Below are 18703 nucleotides of genomic sequence, written 5' to 3'. Positions count from 1 at the left end.
TTGTGACAACAGCGACACATGGCTGGATATCTCAAATATGTCCCCTCTTCAAATGCACAGCTTTCCTGTGACTTCTTCACAAGCAAAGGCACTTTCGCCGACTCAACGGCAATGCACAACTAACTTCTCACTTGTAGAACTAATCTTATCTTGTCAGAAGCCATTTTAAGCTACACTTTCAAAATAACGTTCTTCTCGGTGAGTGCATGTTGTCCTGATGGATTTGGGGCTTTGGTAGAGGCCATGTGGTGCAGTTATAGCTTGTTGTTTTCCTGCCTATTCTCTAGAGACCACCAGACTGTCACAGTACGGCCTTAATTAAAGCACGGGAGCGTGGAAGCATTAGGATGTTACCTGTGACTTTACTTATGAACAAAGTTGTCCCTATCTACTCTGTTCTGTCTAGGTTGCCCATATCCAGATCCCTACATTTTACTTTGTTTTTAAAGCGACTTTGAGATTCTACTTGTAATGAAAAGCGCTACATAAAATACATCTATTATTATTATTATTATTATTATTATTGTAACATTAGAACAATATCACTCATTAATGAAATAAAACAGTCTAATATTTCACAATGTCACAGCATTGTGCACTGCACATGCAGGAAAACACTTTGGTATATTCATTTTTAAAAAGGAAATAAAGAATATAAGTGAAGTAATATTGTAACAGTTCCAGCTTGAGGCATTAATACCGGTGGTGGGGAATTTGGTTGCCTAGGCGACGGAGCATCCAGGATTGTAGAAGCACAGGGCTGATAAAAGCTCAAATATATTTTTCTGAGATTGTATAAATGGGAGAAGGAAGGTGAATGGAGAATAATGGTGTCATGATAGAGTTACATAATGACTTGAGGGAAGAACGGGGTGGCTGGTAGTGCTCACCACACAATTAAGTGCTCTCGCTCCCTCTCTTTCTCTCCACTCTGGATGTAATACAATTGTGTAATACAATTAAATAATGTCACATAATTATAAATACAGTTTATACAGGTTTTATACAAATTTTCTCAATAAATAGCCTCTAAAATATACGTGAACAGAACATAATTGTCTAAATGTGTTATTTTCTTGGAAAGTTGTGAGTGCTATTATATGATACAATATCAGTACTTGCATTTACAATTTGTCTAAGTCCCATCATCAACTGATTTGAGCCAGTGTATTGCTGTGAATTGACTGCATTGTTTGAATGGAATGTTGGCAAATTAGGCAGTTGATTTGAGTAATTAAAGGAATCATTTCTCTAAAATGGGCTGGCTGGCTAGCTAGATAGCAAACACACAGTGCAGATCAATTCTTCAAATTCATTATTTTACACAATATCTTATCACAGCACTGTCAAACCATGATTGACCAACTCCCTGACCAAAACGGCTAACCTTTATCCAATCAAAAGAAGGTTCATGTCCAGTCTAGTACTCTAATTCCTAATTCTATTTAATACACCCTCAAATAGAACATATAACATTCTCTTTCATCGTTGCTTTCTGTCCTTGCTCTTCTCTGGCACTCTAACAATCCTCTGGCGTCATAGCTATATCAAACCTCCGGTGGTAAAAACATATCATCGCACAGTTGCACAGCTGCACAGCACATCGAGTGCAACAATGCTAATGTCCAGCCATTCTCGTAAAAATGCATGCTACAGAAAAATGTCAGGGGCATTAACAAAAGGCAAAGGCCAGAGCGTTTCATGCAGACACTACCAAGATGAAAGATCATCACTGAGTAGCAACACAAAATAAGCAACAGCACCACCCTCCAAAAACAATAATATTCCATTTATAATTTAAATCTCTCTACAATTTGCACTCGCTCTCATCGCACGTCGAAACAGCTGCTGGACTGCTCAATGGCTCTGCCTATGCTGTGAGTGCAGAGTGCTATGTGGCGCTGCCTAAATACGGTCACTCAAACTAGACTAACTCGTCCAGCAGAGCTTTAATTAAGACCACAGAGAGAGAACAGTCTCTACCATGCCAATCACTGCGCTAATGTTACCTACAGTATATAGTATAAATGACACTAAGTTGCAACTGTCACGACGCCAGGACAGCGGAGTCAATCACAACCTTCCGGAGACACCTGAAACCCCACCTCTTTAAGGAATACCTAGGATAGGATAAAGTAACCCCCCCCCCCCCCCCCCCCTTAAAATATTTAGATGCACTATTGTAAAGTGGTTGTTCCACTGGATATCATAAGGTGAATGCACCATTTTGTAAGTCGCTCTGGATAAGAGCGTCTGCTAAATGACTTAAATGTAAATGTAAATGTAACTGTGATCTTGGGACCCCACTTCCCAGGAGTGAGAATTAACCTTGTTCCTTTTCCATATATAAGCACCCATTGTTATTTTATGCCTTAGGACACATTTTTATTTATCCCTTGTTTTACCAGGTAAGTTGACTGAGAACACATTTTCATTTACAGCAACAACCTGGGGAATAGTTACAGGGGAGAGGAAGGGGGATGAATGAGCCAATTGTAAACTGGGGATGATTAGGTGACCATGATGGATTGTGAATTTGGGAATTTAGCCAGGACACCAGGGTTAACACCACTACTCTTACAATAAGTGCCATGGGATCTTTAGTGACCACAGAGATTCAGGACACTCATTTAATGTTCCATCTGAAAGACAGCACCCTACACAGGGCAATCTCCCCAATCACTGCCCTGGGGCATTGGGATATTTTTTAGACCAGAGGAAAGAGTGCCTCCTACTGGCCCTCCAACAACACTTCCAGCAGCATCTGGTCTCCCGTCTAGGGACTGACCAGGACCAACCCTGGTTAGCTTCAGAAGCAAGCCAGCAGTGGTATGCAGGGTGGTATGCTGCTGGCACATAGTGTCACATATCTGCAGCAGAGTATCAACTTTGTCCTGACTCGGCCAATTTGTTCATTCACAGGGCCAGGCTGTGATAGCCATGGCAGGGGACCCAGAGGCTCCCAGAGCTATGCTAAGGAGCTGGAAGGAGGCCCCAGTGTGGGTCACTTGTCTTTGGATGGATGGGCTCCGCCAGCACACCTGTCCCCTAATTACGCCAGGTACTGTGGCACTGTTACATGCCACACCACACCTCGATCTGTCTTCCTCTCCTTGGTCATTCTCTTTTCCTTTCCTTTCTTCTCTTCACCTCTCTGCATCTACTCTCCATGTTGTGCTATATACAGTATATGTGGACTCAAGCTATACTGAAATAATATATGACGTATACTGTAATGTTCCGTTGTCTCCGTTGGCTTTGAAACGTGCCACATGAGCCTGCTCTCTTATCCGGTTGGTATGCACATCTCTAATAGATAGAAATTAAGTTGATGGTTGGAATCAGGAGAAGAGGTTGAGATCTTTATTTTAGTTCAGTTCAGATGACAATGACAGACAAAGACAGGCTGGTTTGTCTGACTGGAATGCAGGTCTATAGGAGAAGGACATTCTATTAGAAGAATCTCTCAAGCCAGACTCAAAGAAGGGTGCTGGAACTTGTCAAAGGTTCTGGAAAAGTCCACTGATGGTGACTCAAATAGATGAGAAATTAGAGGAGATCAACTCCATTTGAAGACAAACAAATCGTGAGATATCTATGGTTTTGATCCTAATCGGTATAATACCAGCAGCATATCCTAGATATCTCACAATTTCTTTGTCTTCAAATGGAGTTGGTCTCCTCTAATTTCTCTTCTATTTGAAGTTGTCCTCAGGGAGTTCTTGTGAGTGCCACTCAATCGGAGTGTTGCTGATGGGACTTGTGTGTCTCCAAGGCCCAGTCTCTTCGTGGGCAGAACATGCACGTCAGTAGTCTTTCAAGACTGTCAGAAACGATGATGTGTGCTCTTTTTTCCAACCCAAAAGCAAAGTCTGATGACATTCGCAGATGTGCTCAAGTATTGCCAACCGTTGCCGTCTCAGAGCCATCTTGTTTTTCTTAAAAAATGCTTCTCGCTGGTGACTGCTTAAACATTCCAGATGTCAGAAGTGCTCTTCCTTCAAACTGAAAGAAGCTATCTTGGATCCAGGGCAGCCCTGGGGCCTGGGCTGAAATTTAAAGAGCCAAGCACTTTCTCATAGAATGCAAATTGTGTTGCATTTTATTTGAGAAAACTTAATAAACAAGACTAGTTTAGCTATTAAAAGTGGAATGATGACAGCTGTTTCTTGGGACATAGCTGTTGGAAAAACTTACTGCTGTTTACAAAGGTGAACGTAGGCCCAATAGTTGTACTTTCACAGATGGAACAAGAGTGAGGCTTTTTCAAGTTCCTTTTAATCAACGTGTACAAAGGAAACCCCACTTACAGTTTTCAGGGGAACAAGAGGCAAATTCAGGCAAAGACTTTAAAAAGAAATACTACAGCTCTATTGAAAAGATTTGGATCCACCATTATCACTCTAGTAATGGAATTCCTTAGAGCTCAAACTCAAGAGGCTCTATTCAATATGTATCGCTGAAATGTAAAGGTAATTTCCCATTGAGCCGATATATGCAGCGTTTACGGTGAATGTAGTCTCCGCTACAGTGGGAACATTGCCTTTAAATTTCAATCACGCTGTAGCGCTGAACTTCTGCAATACGGATTAGAGCCCAAGGTGTGGTTCTAAGTATACATGAGGCTATTCGGATACCAAATCTGACAGCATGAATAACAATGGAAATCAATATAAATATATCCATTTGAGGAAACTGAAAATGAACATGGTAAATTGCAAAGAGTTGGTACAACTTCCTGTTCAGGAAAACTAGACACTCCCCTTATTGATTGTCATCATTTGTAGAGACGCGAGGACAAAGTCCACAGACCTTGATGTGTAAGCCGATTTTCTCCCTGGCCTCGATCCTAATTATATTTCATTGAGCTGTTGATTGAATGCTGATATGGTGTTGTCGTCATGTAATTGTTTGCCAGCTGTAATTTCTGTTTCAATCTAATCAAATTAATTGGCATCAGTCAAGAGATTCATTAAAACTAAGTCCTTTTGGAGATTTAAGTAAGACTGTGCATTTATTTCCCATAATCTGGACCCTTACTAAATTAATTTAATACAACAGAATTATGTTTGATCAGTAAAAATTGGTCACAATTAATTATGCCAGCCTCAATGAAAATGTATACTCGAGACAATCTGAATCAATTAAACAGAATGCTAGTGTTTAAATCTAATTAGTTTATTTTCTGCCATAGTTATATGCCCGTGACTAGGCTGTGATGCCCATCCAGAGCCTGCAGACTCTAGTATTTGAGTGTAGAAAACTGCTCATAAAAAGCAGTGGGTGTGAGATCATGTTTTCATGAAAGTGCTTTGTTTAAAATTCAGGTCAAATTTGCGGGATAACACACGTGACATCTTGCATTTTGGGATGCCCTAAAATCCCAAAACAATTAGTTAATTTGTCATGCATGAATTCGTGTAGAATGATATTTAAAATCCCCAAGATATAGGGCCTGTGTATCGGGAACTAATTACACGCTTATTACCAACCAATTAGGGACAGTGAAGTGCATGTGAGTCCACTGGAGAGAAATTTGACATCCTTCATTATCCTAAATAATTAACTAAAATCAGGAATGTAGTCCCTAAATCAAGTAAATTCACTATATCACTACCTGTATAGCTGCATGAACAACAATGTCCTTGCCATTGCCTTTGTGTTCTGGCTTCTCCCCATGTTCCAGCCAACATATTAAACTATCTTGGAGTGTACCGCTATCACAAAAATACAGTAACTGAAATCGTCTCTATCCTGATTTGTCTGTGTATCAACTTTGTTGTAATGAGTCCCGGGGAGGTTTGGTTTCAGGACGTGTACTAGCTTTCCCTGTGGTTCTCGCGCTCCTCAACCAGACACACAGCTACTTCTCTGTCCCAGCCCTAATCCGCCCTCTCCCACTCCCCAAAGTAAGGCAAATAGTGGGAACAGCAATGGCCCCCCCGCGGAACCGTGCATGTTGGGTAATGGATTTCTTGATCCTGTTCTTGGCAATTTGTCTCATTAGGGATTAGAAACACTGAGGCGTTCAGAATAGGAGTGGCCTATCAAAGGTAGACATAGGGGATTGTGCTCCTGAATGTACTGAGGTGGGATAAAGGAAATACATGGGATACATGACCCTCATGGTAACCAAGAGCATGTACCTGCTATTTTCGATAGAAAATTGGCAAACTGGAGTATGATACACAGAAAAACGTAATAAAAATAACAATTACATGTTTTTATTCTATAGTCACATTTCAGGAATTATACCTTGTTACCTGCAACAGCATATACTTTTTTATTGTATATGCTAGTATCAGTCAATTTATGGCTGCCCAAATTATCTCACAACCAAGTGTTTTATGTGAGGTACGCTTGAACCCCGTAAACCTGAAACATAGGTATGATTTGTAAATGTATCTTACTGTGAGGCTCTGTGGAAAGAAACAGTGAAGTATGAACATATTCTGCTTATGGCTCCACTTGGAGGGCAAGAACAAGAAAAAAGTTTTAACAAACACACTTTGAGAATTAGGAGGTATTTGTACAAGTATACTTGTAACGTATTGATGCACTGCTGTAGAATGTAGAGGGTTCAATGCATGAATAGCAGGTGCACATTGTTCTGATCTCCTTTCGAGAAATCACTTTGATGGTTATCCGCTTGTCTGTTTATATTCTCAACTACTGCACTGGATTTTCCTGGAGTCAATTGTCCTGGGTTGTGTAATATCGTAGTTTGAAATTGCTGTTTTTTCTCTGTCTTAGATTCTATGGGGAAATAAATCCTATCATTGTTAAAATAATTATACCTTGAAAAGTAGCTTGATTATTCTGTTGCTGTCAGTCAAGCTTATGTTTATTTATATTTATTTTATTATTTGTGTTTCTGCTCTTTTTGTGCATCTTGTCCCATTTTTGTCATGTGGTTGCTATAGAAACAAACAGTGAAGAGGCATCAAGGTTTTCTCTTGCAATTTCTGGCACCAGTTTAATGCAGAAACAGTAAATGCTGTCTTTTTCTCATTTTCTACAGAAAATATTTATCCTTTGTCCATCTCTTCTATGTTCTCTAAGTCCTACTATAGAAGTCCTGGAATATAGGATCTTGGACCTGATTCAAGCCTCCGACTATTTCAACACTAACACTTGCACAGTAGCTATATAACCATAACGAGGCAATAATAGAGTAACATTTCACTTTCAGTGGATTAGAATTTGCCAGCTTGGGAATTAGGCACCTAGGCTTCTATATGCAATCTGAATGTGTTTCTAAAACACTTTTTGCAGGGCATTTAGTAATTTAGGAGGCTTGAAGCTGTCACGACTTCCACCGAAGTCGTTTCCTCTCCTTGTTCGGGCGGTGTTCGGCAGTCGGCGTCACCGGTCTTCTAGCCATCATCGATCCACTTTTCATTTTCCATTTGTTTTGTCTTGTTTTCCTACATACCTGGTTTCCATTTCCCTCATTAAGTGTTGTGTATTTAACCCTATGTTCCCCCCATGTCCTTGTGTGGAATTTTTTGTTTGTAAGTGCTTGTGCACTATGCTACTGGTGCGCGTCGGGTTTTGTACCCATGTAGGTTATTTTTATTTGCTGTTGGTTTTGAAATTAAACTGCTCCGGCTATTACCTATTTCTGCTCTCCTGCGTCTGACTTCACTGCCACCAGTTCCGCAACCCTTACAGAAGCTCTGGTTTTAGTCCATATAAACCCTGCGGGTAACAGTGGCAACAAGGATTACCTCAAGAGGGTTCTCAGGTTAAAGTCAACCTTGAGAGGTGCCAGTGTCTCCAAAGGGGAGTACTCTGCATGGTACTCCCCCAGGCTACTGTTGAATATTCTCACCAGAGATTTCCATCACAAGACTATATGTGACTCATTTCAGGAAACTAGGGGTATGTCACGCGTCACTACTTCACAGGCGAGACATTTTAGCGTAAACTTGTTTTTTATCAAAATGCTCGCTCGCTAGCTAACGTTAAGTGTATGATCTGTGTAGTAATATTATTCGTATCTCAGAGCCATTTTCTTTGCTAGTTATAGCCTAATGTTAGCTAGCTAACATTGAACCTGGTTGGTTAGCTACCTGCAGATTCATGCAGGGTAGTAACGTCATGAGTTGGGATTATGGTTAATTGATTAGCTAGCTAGCTACATGTCTTAACAAAAGACTCCACTATGCAAGTGACCATTTCAATAGAATGTTAACGATGTCACTGTGACAACTGTTGAGCACTCTCGTCTGAGTGTGCCAGAGTGCAGAATAATTGCCGAATTTACAAACGCTCAACACCCATTGAATATGGCCGGTGTCAGTAAACGTTGTCAAAAAAGCATAAATTGTTGCCAGCAGCACAGTTGCAGTCACCAACGCTCTGGATAACATAAAAACAGCCTAACCAGCTATGTTAGGATGAGTTAAATGGTCAGAGTGAGCTGTTTGCTCATTTGTGTCTGGAAGTAGCTAGCAAGCCAGCCAACGTTAGCCAGTTAGCTTGGGTACTTGACTGCTGTTGTTAGGACAGAATGCTCGGATCAACTCTTAAAGAGATGGGTGGGGCTAAAGCTTAAGAGGGTGTGAACGATGTTGAATGGGTGTAGACAAAGAAGAGCTTTCCAATAGGTGTACCAAAACATTCAAAGGCCATTTTCTCAAAAGTGAGGTTACAAGTTTATCAACATTCAAAGCAGAATTACTTTCCCATTGTTCCTCAACTGTAGTGTATGATATACTATTTTCTAGCTCTGAGCCTCTGCTTTATCCAATGTAAAATACACATTTTCAAATTTTGTTACATAAGCCCGAATCAATCCGGTTGGTCACATATGATTACCTTTTACATTTACAGTATAGGGACGCACCTTACAGTACAAGTTCATATTTGTTCAATAACCCTGGATGTGCACATGGTTAAGCCAGGGGTTCCCAAACTTTTTCACTCAGGCCCCCTTTCCAGCATTGGCGCACCACAAGCACTGTTCATGACACAAACTGTACACATTTCTCTTGCTGCTGGAGAGAACATTTTGCAGTTTTAAAGTTCATTTTCTTGCAATTATATACATTTTGCCATGTCTAATGTGTATTCATGTGATATTTCAGTGGCTGAAACATTATAATAAAATGTATAGGCTAAAAAACCTATCTAAAAAACTTTAGCTGACATGGGCTAGTTGATCTGGTGTCACGTTCTGACCAGTAAAGGGGTTATTTGTTATTGTAGTTTGGTCAGGACGTGGCAGGGGGGTATTTGTTTTATGTGGTTAGGGGTGTGTGTTTATGTAGAGGGGTGTTTGGTTTGTGTTTTCCGGGGTTTTTGGGCTATGTTCTATGTTAGTATATTTCTATGTTCTAGTCTAGTCTTTTTAGTTCTATGTTTAGTTTATTGATTTGGCCTTCAATTGGAGGCAGCTGCTCCACGTTGCCTCTGATTGAAGGTCCTATATAGAGGGGTGTGTTTTGGTTGGGTTTTGTGGGAAGTTGTGATTGCATAGCTGTGTTTAGCGTGTAATCCTGTTCGTTCGTACGTTTTCTTTTCTTAAGTGTTCAAAATAAATATATAATGAGCACTCAACCCGCTGCGCTTTGGTCCACTTACTACGACGACCGTTACATCTGGACATTTCTGACAAGTTATAAATGTCTCTCTAACGTTTGCAAATGACTGACATTACAAGAGTAAAACGGATTATGCACTACCCAATTTCGAAATTGCACCTTGTGCATTAAATCAAATGTATTTATAAAGCCCTTCTTACATCAGCTGATATCTCAAAGTGCTGTACAGAAACGCAGCCTAAAACCCCAAACAGCAAGCAATGCAGGTGTAGAAGCACGGTGGCTAGGAAAAACTCCCTAGGCCAGAACCTAGGAAGAAACCTAGAGAGGAACCAGGCTATGAGGGGTGGCCAGTCCTCTTCTGGCTGTGCTGGGTGGAGATTATAACAGAACATGGCCAAGATGTTCAAATGTTCATAGATGACCAGCAGGGTCAAATAATAATAATCACAGTGGTTGTCGAGGGTGCAACAGGTCAGCACCTCAGGAGTAAATGTCAGTAGGCTTTTCATAGCCGATCATTCAGAGTATCTCTACCGCTCCTGCTGTCTAGAGAGTTGAAAACAGCAGGTCTGGGACAGGTAGCACGTCCGGTGAACAGGTCAGGGTTCCATAGGCAGAACAGTTGAAACTGGAGCAGCAGCACGGCCAGGTGGACTGGGGACAGCAAGGAGTCATCAGGCAGGTAGTCCTGAGGCATGGTCCTAGGGCTCAGGTCCTCCTCTGAGAGAGAAAGAAAGAAAGAAAGAAAGAAAGCATACTTAAATTCACACAGGACACCGGATAAATACTCCAGATATAACAGACTGACCCTAGCCCCCGACATATAAACTACTGCAGCATAAATATACTATTATTATACTATTATAACTTTCAAGAGTAAGTGGAAACCCTGCCGACCTCTGGGCGCGCCCCACAGTTTTGGAACCACTGTGTTAAGCAACTGTATAAAGTATCAACAGATCACGTCAAAAGCTATGTTACACAAGTATATTGAGTGCGGTAAAAATATGGTCCTCTTGTTCTTGCTAACCTGTTCCTATTCTCCATGACATTAATTGCTGGGCAGCGTTAAAGGTGAAGGGTAGCACCTGGTAGTTCAAATTAATGGGTGGTTACTGATGCTGTCCACGCCTACTGCGTGCCTAATTAAAGTGGCTGACATTGTTTTGACTTGAACACATTGGCTTGTGCTAACCAAGGACATGTCAGTTCTAACCCTCCATTTAGCCTTGCACTGACCCTTTAATCCATTCTAATAGCTTCTGACAGTTCGCTTTAAGGTGTGTGCCATCTCCAGCACCCAAAATAAGCACAGTCAAATCTGATGCAGACATAGAAACTACAGTAGTTCTAGTGCATGAGAAATCTGAATGGCTATTATAAGGACATTTCAAAATACAGTAGTAAGAATACAAAATTCACTAAGATATTAACTGTTAAAGTGTGTTAATAACCCAATAACCGAGTATCTATCTGCAAGTAATGTGTCACCCCTTTGATTATATCTCTACAGCAGTTACTGGGTGATAACTATATCATATAAGAATAATAGTAGAAAAACATTTGTGCAGCACTAGTTCACACTACTGGGCAGAGTCTCACGCTACCACAGTTTCAAGTATAGTTTTCGGCTATTTAATTGGAACTATTGTGAGGAAGCCTGGAAATCAAGGTTCCACGGTAAGTGGTCCATTTTGTGTTGCTATGTGTGAGTAATTAGGTTCAGGGGATAATTACTACATAAGCATTTAAGGAAATAGAGTAAAAATGGACTTTAAAGACCAGATCATCCCTAAAATCTAGAATTGTAAGTATTAAGTATAATGAATGATTTCATGGTAAACTGGTGGTATTTGAGAGGAGGTTTTGAAAGCAACAGTTTTCTTACATAGAGTCTACCAAGCAGCCTTACTGAGATACAGGACAGCATGAAGGAGACTGATGTCTTGGCCTCGTGGCTTTCTCTAGCGTGTGATTAGTCTGGCTAATTAGATAATAATGACTCTGTTTTTTCCATTACGGGTGGAGGAGAACACATGTGGTGCAGAGAGTTCCAAATCACCTTTCCTGTGCCAAGAAAAGTCAGCATGTTGACAAACTAGCCTGCAGATAGGTATCCCTTCTTAGCTCTGAGAGAGGTTACACAACAACAAGCATCATTTCCCAGGGCTAAGTAAAAGCTGTAAGAATCTGTCCACAGACATAGCCTCATTTGCAGGTGCTGCTAACTTTGTATGTCTGGATAAGGGCCTGCTGGATACTTTGGAGGAAAACAAGACAAGCTAGCAGTTCAGCTCTGGGTAGAAAATCCAGAGATGTCAGGTTTAGGCTTAGTGTTTTATTTTTTATCTGGACAGTAACTCAAAATAGACAAAATGGTCACCGGCCAGATCATCGTGATGATATGCCTGGTGACACTTTACTTCTTGAAAGTCCAATATCTTGCAAACTTGCCTTCTGACATGCAAAACATTTTGTGACTGCATCAACAGTGGACTAATGAAAAAAATACCAAAAGTATTTCAATTGATTTTCCCTTTAAAGCTGTCTTACACCTGTCTGTTGAAGCTGGACGTGGTTGCTACTTGAGGTTTAAGCTGGGATGGGAGGGCTTACCAATAGATAATGGCCAATTAAGTGTGGGATGGCGAGGAAAAAGGAAAAGAAACGGCGCAGAGAATAAAGCATGTCCCAGCGCATTTTGCCGACACGCTCAGGTCTGTGGCTAACAAACTCATCTTAACTGATGGAAGGAGATATCCCCGGACACTCATCAGTAGTAAACCACAGAAATTACTTCATAAGCACTTTGGAAACCCCTAATTGGCCCTTTTAAAAACCTGGGTGAATTTTATTTTTGTGCAGCACTAGAAACTACATGAATTGGGCGTTGAGATGAAAGCCTTGAGAAAATGGTGGAGGGCTGTTTGCGGTTGTCTGATAATAAAAAAATGACTGCATGGACTGTATGTACTGTACGTACAGGTCAAGGGTCTTTGTTTGAAACCCTAGTTGCGTTATGACGAGGGGGGAGGTAACCTACTTAAAGTAAACATTAATTGTTTCCTGAAATTCGGCGAGATAATTCCCAGAGTCGTCCTGTTGAGTAAATGCTTTTAGTTCAATACATGTGTTAATGGATGTATTGAAATAGCAACAATCAGTTTATATTCATTAACGTGATTAAATTACCATTTCAAGCTACTAAGCTAACATATGGAATTGTTTTAAGATGCTCACAGCATGGATCATTTAGCTATTTGATTTTGAATTTTAAAACCCCTGTAGGTATCAAAATAAAATATAGAATTTTTCTGTTACTACCAATGCCCATAGAAACACATTGTCTGTTTTGACTTTTATGTGTTATTCAATCAAAAATGTAATCATAAGGAATAAGATTTTGAAGTGTCTCTTGTGGTGGCTAATTTCTGCATTACCAAATGAGGAGAGTTACAAACTTCACACACCAGTCAGAGTTATACTTAAACTACATCTTTAATAATAAGAGCTTTGCAAAAGCACTTTGACTTTCAATGATGGCTATCTCTAATGAACCATTGAAAAGTGACTACACAAAAGTACAAAGATCTTTTATAGCCAAGATACACCCCTCTCAACGTACATGACAAACCACAGATACATTGAATGGGTCACAAGGTTAAGTTTTGTATGAAAGATATCTATAAAACATAGCAGACAGCAACTGCTGTGTCAACAGTTTTCCTTGTATAGACCAGTGTCTGGTCCTCCTACTCCAAACTGGAACCGTCTCTCCCTGGTACGGTATAGAACAGAACCATTAGCTCATGCCCTCTGGAATTCTCTTTTAGGCTTTATTACCCAAAGACATCGTAAATCTCGTCTGTCAGTGCTATCTCATAGAGGCCCATCCTCAGTAGAACACACACACAATAGTTAACAGAATACTCTATTCTGTTGAATATTACAACCATTATAATACAATACAACCATTATAATACAATACAAGCATTATAACATAATCTTGCAATTTTCCACGACACTCTTCTATATCAAGGAGAGATAAGAACGTTTTTTGGACATATATTTAATGCCTTTTTTTTGTTGGCAAAGAGCTACCTCCATACTTCCATAACAAATGTTTAAACAGTACTAGTTACATTCAGATGAATCCTGTGACACTTGCGGGGGTTGTTGAGCAAAATGGAGAATCTCCCCTTTCCATAGTGGAATCATATTAGTTTGTAGCCTAAACAGTTTGGATGCTACAGCCAGAAGTTGGCACATCGGTGGTACCGACTTCAGACGAGTCCCATGGAGCTTGTGGTGGTCGTAGAGCACCTGAGAACACCATCGTGTCCGTGAGAGTCTCATCTTTCCATATAGTGGTATGTAGTTTGTAGGTCGCGAGAAGACAGATTTTCGGGATGTGGTGGATTGAGACGCAGCTCATGCAGATATCTCTAGCTTAAACGGATGGATTTGAATGCAGATTTATTGTTTTATGTTACTTGGATTGATGCACTGGGGGTCAATAGACTTAAGGATTTAATACAATATTGCTACAAGAGTAACTACAGGGCAACTACACTATTGTAAGAGCAACTTAAATTGTTACCAAGGGTCCAATACATGATGGACAAAATAAATACTAGATAAACAATGTAGTGTCCTACCTTGCAAACACCAACTCAGTGAATATGGGCCCATGAATGTAACGTTGTAAAATCAGTCAATTACCTCAAACATGTGAGTGAACAAATCAATGTACGTATAAGTCATTTGAAAGGCCATGGTAAATTACACAATACACTCACTGCTGACAAACCTCATCAGCCAAATGTTTTGGTCAATATTGTTTTATTTAAATGCAAATCAAGTTACCAGTTATAGGACTTTGTGCTCGGCCAACACAATTTGTTTAAAAACATATATATTTTACAATACGTAGTGGTATTTCCTCAGGTAGAGAGTGACATAAAAGCACAATGGAACACAGAAATGGAGTCAATTCTCCTCCTCTGAGGCTATATTATATATATACACCTCTACGCAGACGACACCATTCTGTATACTTCTGGCCCTTCTTTGGACACTGTGTTAACAACCCTCCAGACGAGCTTCAATGCCATACAACTCTCCTTCCGTGGTCTCCAACTGCTCCTAAATACAAGTAAAACTAAATGCATGCTCTTCAACCGATCGCTGCCTGCACCTGCCCGCCTGCCCAGCATCACTGCTCTGGACGGTTCTGACTTAGAATTTGTGGACAACTACAAATACCTAGGTGTCTGGTTAGACTGTAAACTCTCCTTCCAGACTCACACCAATCATCTCCAATCCAAAGTTAAATCTAGAATTGGCTTCCTATTTCGCAACAAAGCATCCTTCACTCATGCTGCCAAACATACCCTCGTAAAACTGACCATCCTACCAATCCTCGACTTCGGCAATGTCATTTACAAAATAGCCTCCAATACCCTACTCAACAAGCTGGATGCAGTCTATCACAGTGCCATCCGTTTTGTCACCAATGCCCCATATACTACCCACCACTGCGACCTGTACGCTCTCGTTGACTGGCCTTCGCTTCATAATCGTCGCCAAACACATTGGCTCCAGGTCATTTACAAGACCCTGCTAGGTAAAGTCCCCCCTTATCTCCGCTCACTGGTCACCATAGCAGCACCCACCTGTAGCAAACGCTCCAGCAGGTATATCTCTCTGGTCACCCCTAAAGCCAACTCCTCCTTTGGTCGTCTCTCCTTCCAGTTCTCTGCTGCCAATGACTGGAACGAACTACAAAAATCTCTGAAACTGGAAACACTTATCTCCCTCACTAGCTTTAAGCACCAGCTATCAGAGCAGCTCCCAGATCACTGCACCTGTACATAGCCCATCTATAATTTAGCCCAAACCTCTACCTCTTCCCTACTGTATTTATTTATTTTATTTATTATTTTGCTCCTTTGCACCATATTATTTATATTTTAACTTTGAACTTTCTTCAAATTATAAATCTACCATTCCAGTGTTTTACTTGCTATACTTTATTTACTTTGCCACCATGGCTTTTTTTGCCTTTACCTCCCTTATCTCACATAATTTGCTCACATTGTACATAGTCTTATTTTTGTCTACTGTATCATTGATTGTATGTTGTTTTACTCCATGAGTAACTCTGTGTTTTTGTATGTTGTCGAACTGCTTTGCTTTATCTTGGCCAGGTCGCAATTGTAAATGAGAACATGTTCTCAACTTGCCTACCTGGTTAAATAAAGGTGAAATATATAAATAAATAAAATATTCAGTACAACTTCATAACCCGCTGGGCACAGACGTCAATTCAACATCTATTCCAAGTTGGTTCAACATAATTTCATTGAAATGATGTAGAAACAATGTTGATTCAACCAGTATGTGCCCAGTGAGAAACCACTATCAGAAACTTTCACGCATTGAATACACCAGAATGTAAACTATTTCACTGGAGTTTTTGTTATCTGAATGACTCACGTAAGTATGTATTTTGAAAATGCATTTCAAATGTTTATGATTGTCCCATAAAGCTTTTATAATCCTCTTGATACAGCCAGATTGTGGCTACCAACCACCGTTACACATTCAAAGTAAGATCAGCAAACCTTTCATTTTCAGGGATCCTGTTGGGCCTGTAATCACAGTGTCTCAGAGTAGGAGTGCTTTTGCCTTTTAAATCATAATGAATATGCAGGGGGGACTGATCCTAGATCAACCCTCCTATTCTGAGATGCTTTGTGAATACATGCCCATAACTACAGTTTATGTCCTTCCTTGGGTTGAAACAGCGAACAATTACAATTCTGCGAAATTCTCTCTAGTTTCTCTACAACTTATTTGACTGCCCTCTGTAGAGCAAATACACAGTGGTTAATTCTGCTGCCATGGCGACTAACTTTAGCAAATCCTTGAGCTGGTAGACCTACCAAGGTTTCTGCCAGCTTAATGTTTTCATTCGGTTGGGGTTGAATGCCTTACCCTCTAGTCGTGTGAATAGAAACATTTAATTCCATTACCCCCCACCCCCAGAAAACACAACACATGGCAGCAGGAACACAACATGACAAGTGGTTCCACATCATCTGTCTGTATGCTGGAGAGATATTGCAATTATTCTGTGTTTTCGAGCGAAAGAGAGACCCGCAACACCCAATGTAACTCTTGCCTTGCCGGCTTTTCATTTAAAAAACTTTTCCCCTGTGATCCCCGAGAGATGTAATTATTGTGCAGCCAACTTGTAGGACCCACAGTTCCTGTGAATACCTCTCCCCCATCAACCATTCCTTGCGTTTATTTTTAAACAGCTTGCATTTTCCTCGGATCACACATTTTCATCCAGAGTAGTTTTGTCTGCTACTGTAAATGAACACCGTGGCAATTATGAAAACAATAACAAATTTGACCCTTACTGCATCAGACCTGGGTTGAGCGATTGCTTAAGCCTGCCCCTACAATGCCAGATGGGTGGGGTTAGCATTTTGGGGACTATTCCATTGCACCAGACAAGCTTAATCAGCTACTTTCAAATTCAGTTTGAGCCCAGTGCACTGCATATATGTGATTTGGGTAATTTAAATTACCTTGTGTTTAAAATTGTAAAGGGGTTTATAATTTTGATGCAGTGATAAGGCATAATTTAAGTGTACCAAAAGGAATAGGCTATGTAGCATAAAAAGTATTGGTTTTTCAGCACACTGCCATACTGTCAATGAACTATCAAATCCATTAACTGATTTTATAACATTAAACTTAATGCTTATACCTTTGTAATATTCCTTCAGACTTTGTAGATCACTGATAATGAAACTTGATCAAAGTGCACTTCTATGCAGTAGGATTAAAACTACTTAACCTCTCAAGGGCAGGTGGCACCAAATCGTCCCACCTACGTAACAGCCAGTGTAATCCCGTGGCGTGTTATTCAAAAACCTAAAAAATGCAAAAACTTCAATTTTTCAAACATATGACTATTTTACACCATTTTAAAGACAAGACTCTCGTTAATCTAACCACACTGTCCGATTTCAAAAAGGCTTTACAACGAAAGCAAAACATTAGATTATGTCAGCAGAGTACCCAGCCAGAAATAATCAGACACCCATTTTTCAAGCTAGCATATAATGTCACATAAACCCAAACCACAGCTAAATGCAGCACTAACCTTTGATGATCTTCATCAGATGACAACCCTAGGACATTATGTTATACAATACATGCATGTTTTGTTCAATCAAGTTCATATTTATATAAAAAAACAGCTTTTTACATTAGCATGTGACTAGCATGTGACTAGCATTCCCACCGAACACTGCCAGTGAATTTACTAAATTACTCACGATAAACGTTCACAAAAAGCATAACAATTATTTTAAGAATTATAGATACAGAACTCCTCTATGCACTCGATATGTCTGATTTTAAAATAGCTTTTCGGTGAAAGCACATTTTGCAATATTCTCAGTAGATAGCCCGGCATCACAGGGCTAGCTATTTAGACACCCAGCAAGTTTAGCACTCAGCAAAGTCACATTTACATTAAGAAAAATGTTATTACCTTTGCTGTCTTCGTCAGAATGCACTCCCAGGACTTCTACTTCAATAACAAATGTTGGTTTGGTTCAAAATAATCCATAGTTATATCCAAACAGCGGCGTTTTGTTCGTGCGTTCAAGACACTATCCGAAAGGGTAAATAAGGGTGACGAGCATGGCGCAATTCGTGACAAAAAAAATCTAAATATTCCATTACCGTACTTCGAAGCATGTCAACCGCTGTTTAAAATCAATTTTTATGCCATTTTTCTCATAAAAAAGCGATAATATTCCGACCGGGAATCTGCGTTTAGGTAAACAGACGAAAGAAAGTAAAGCATTCGGTCGACTCGGGCACGCGCCTAAGCCCATAGTACTCTGATCGGCCACTTGCCAAAAGCGATAATGTGTTTCCGCCAGAGGCTGCCTCGATATCGTTCAGCTTTTTCCCGGGCTCTGGGAGCCTATGGGAGCCGTAGGAAGTGTCACGTTAGAGCAAAGATCCTCAGTCTTCAATAAAAAGAGCCAAGATAAAACACAACTTGTCAGACAGGCCACTTCCTGCATGGAATCTTCTCAGGTTTTGGCCTGCCATTTGAG

Source organism: Salmo salar, chromosome 13 (genome assembly GCF_965601325.2).
Source record: "Salmo salar chromosome 13, fSalSal1, whole genome shotgun sequence".
NCBI lineage: Eukaryota > Metazoa > Chordata > Actinopteri > Salmoniformes > Salmonidae > Salmo > Salmo salar.
The sequence above is the reverse complement of the archived record's forward strand: the minus strand, read 5'-3'. Positions refer to the sequence as shown.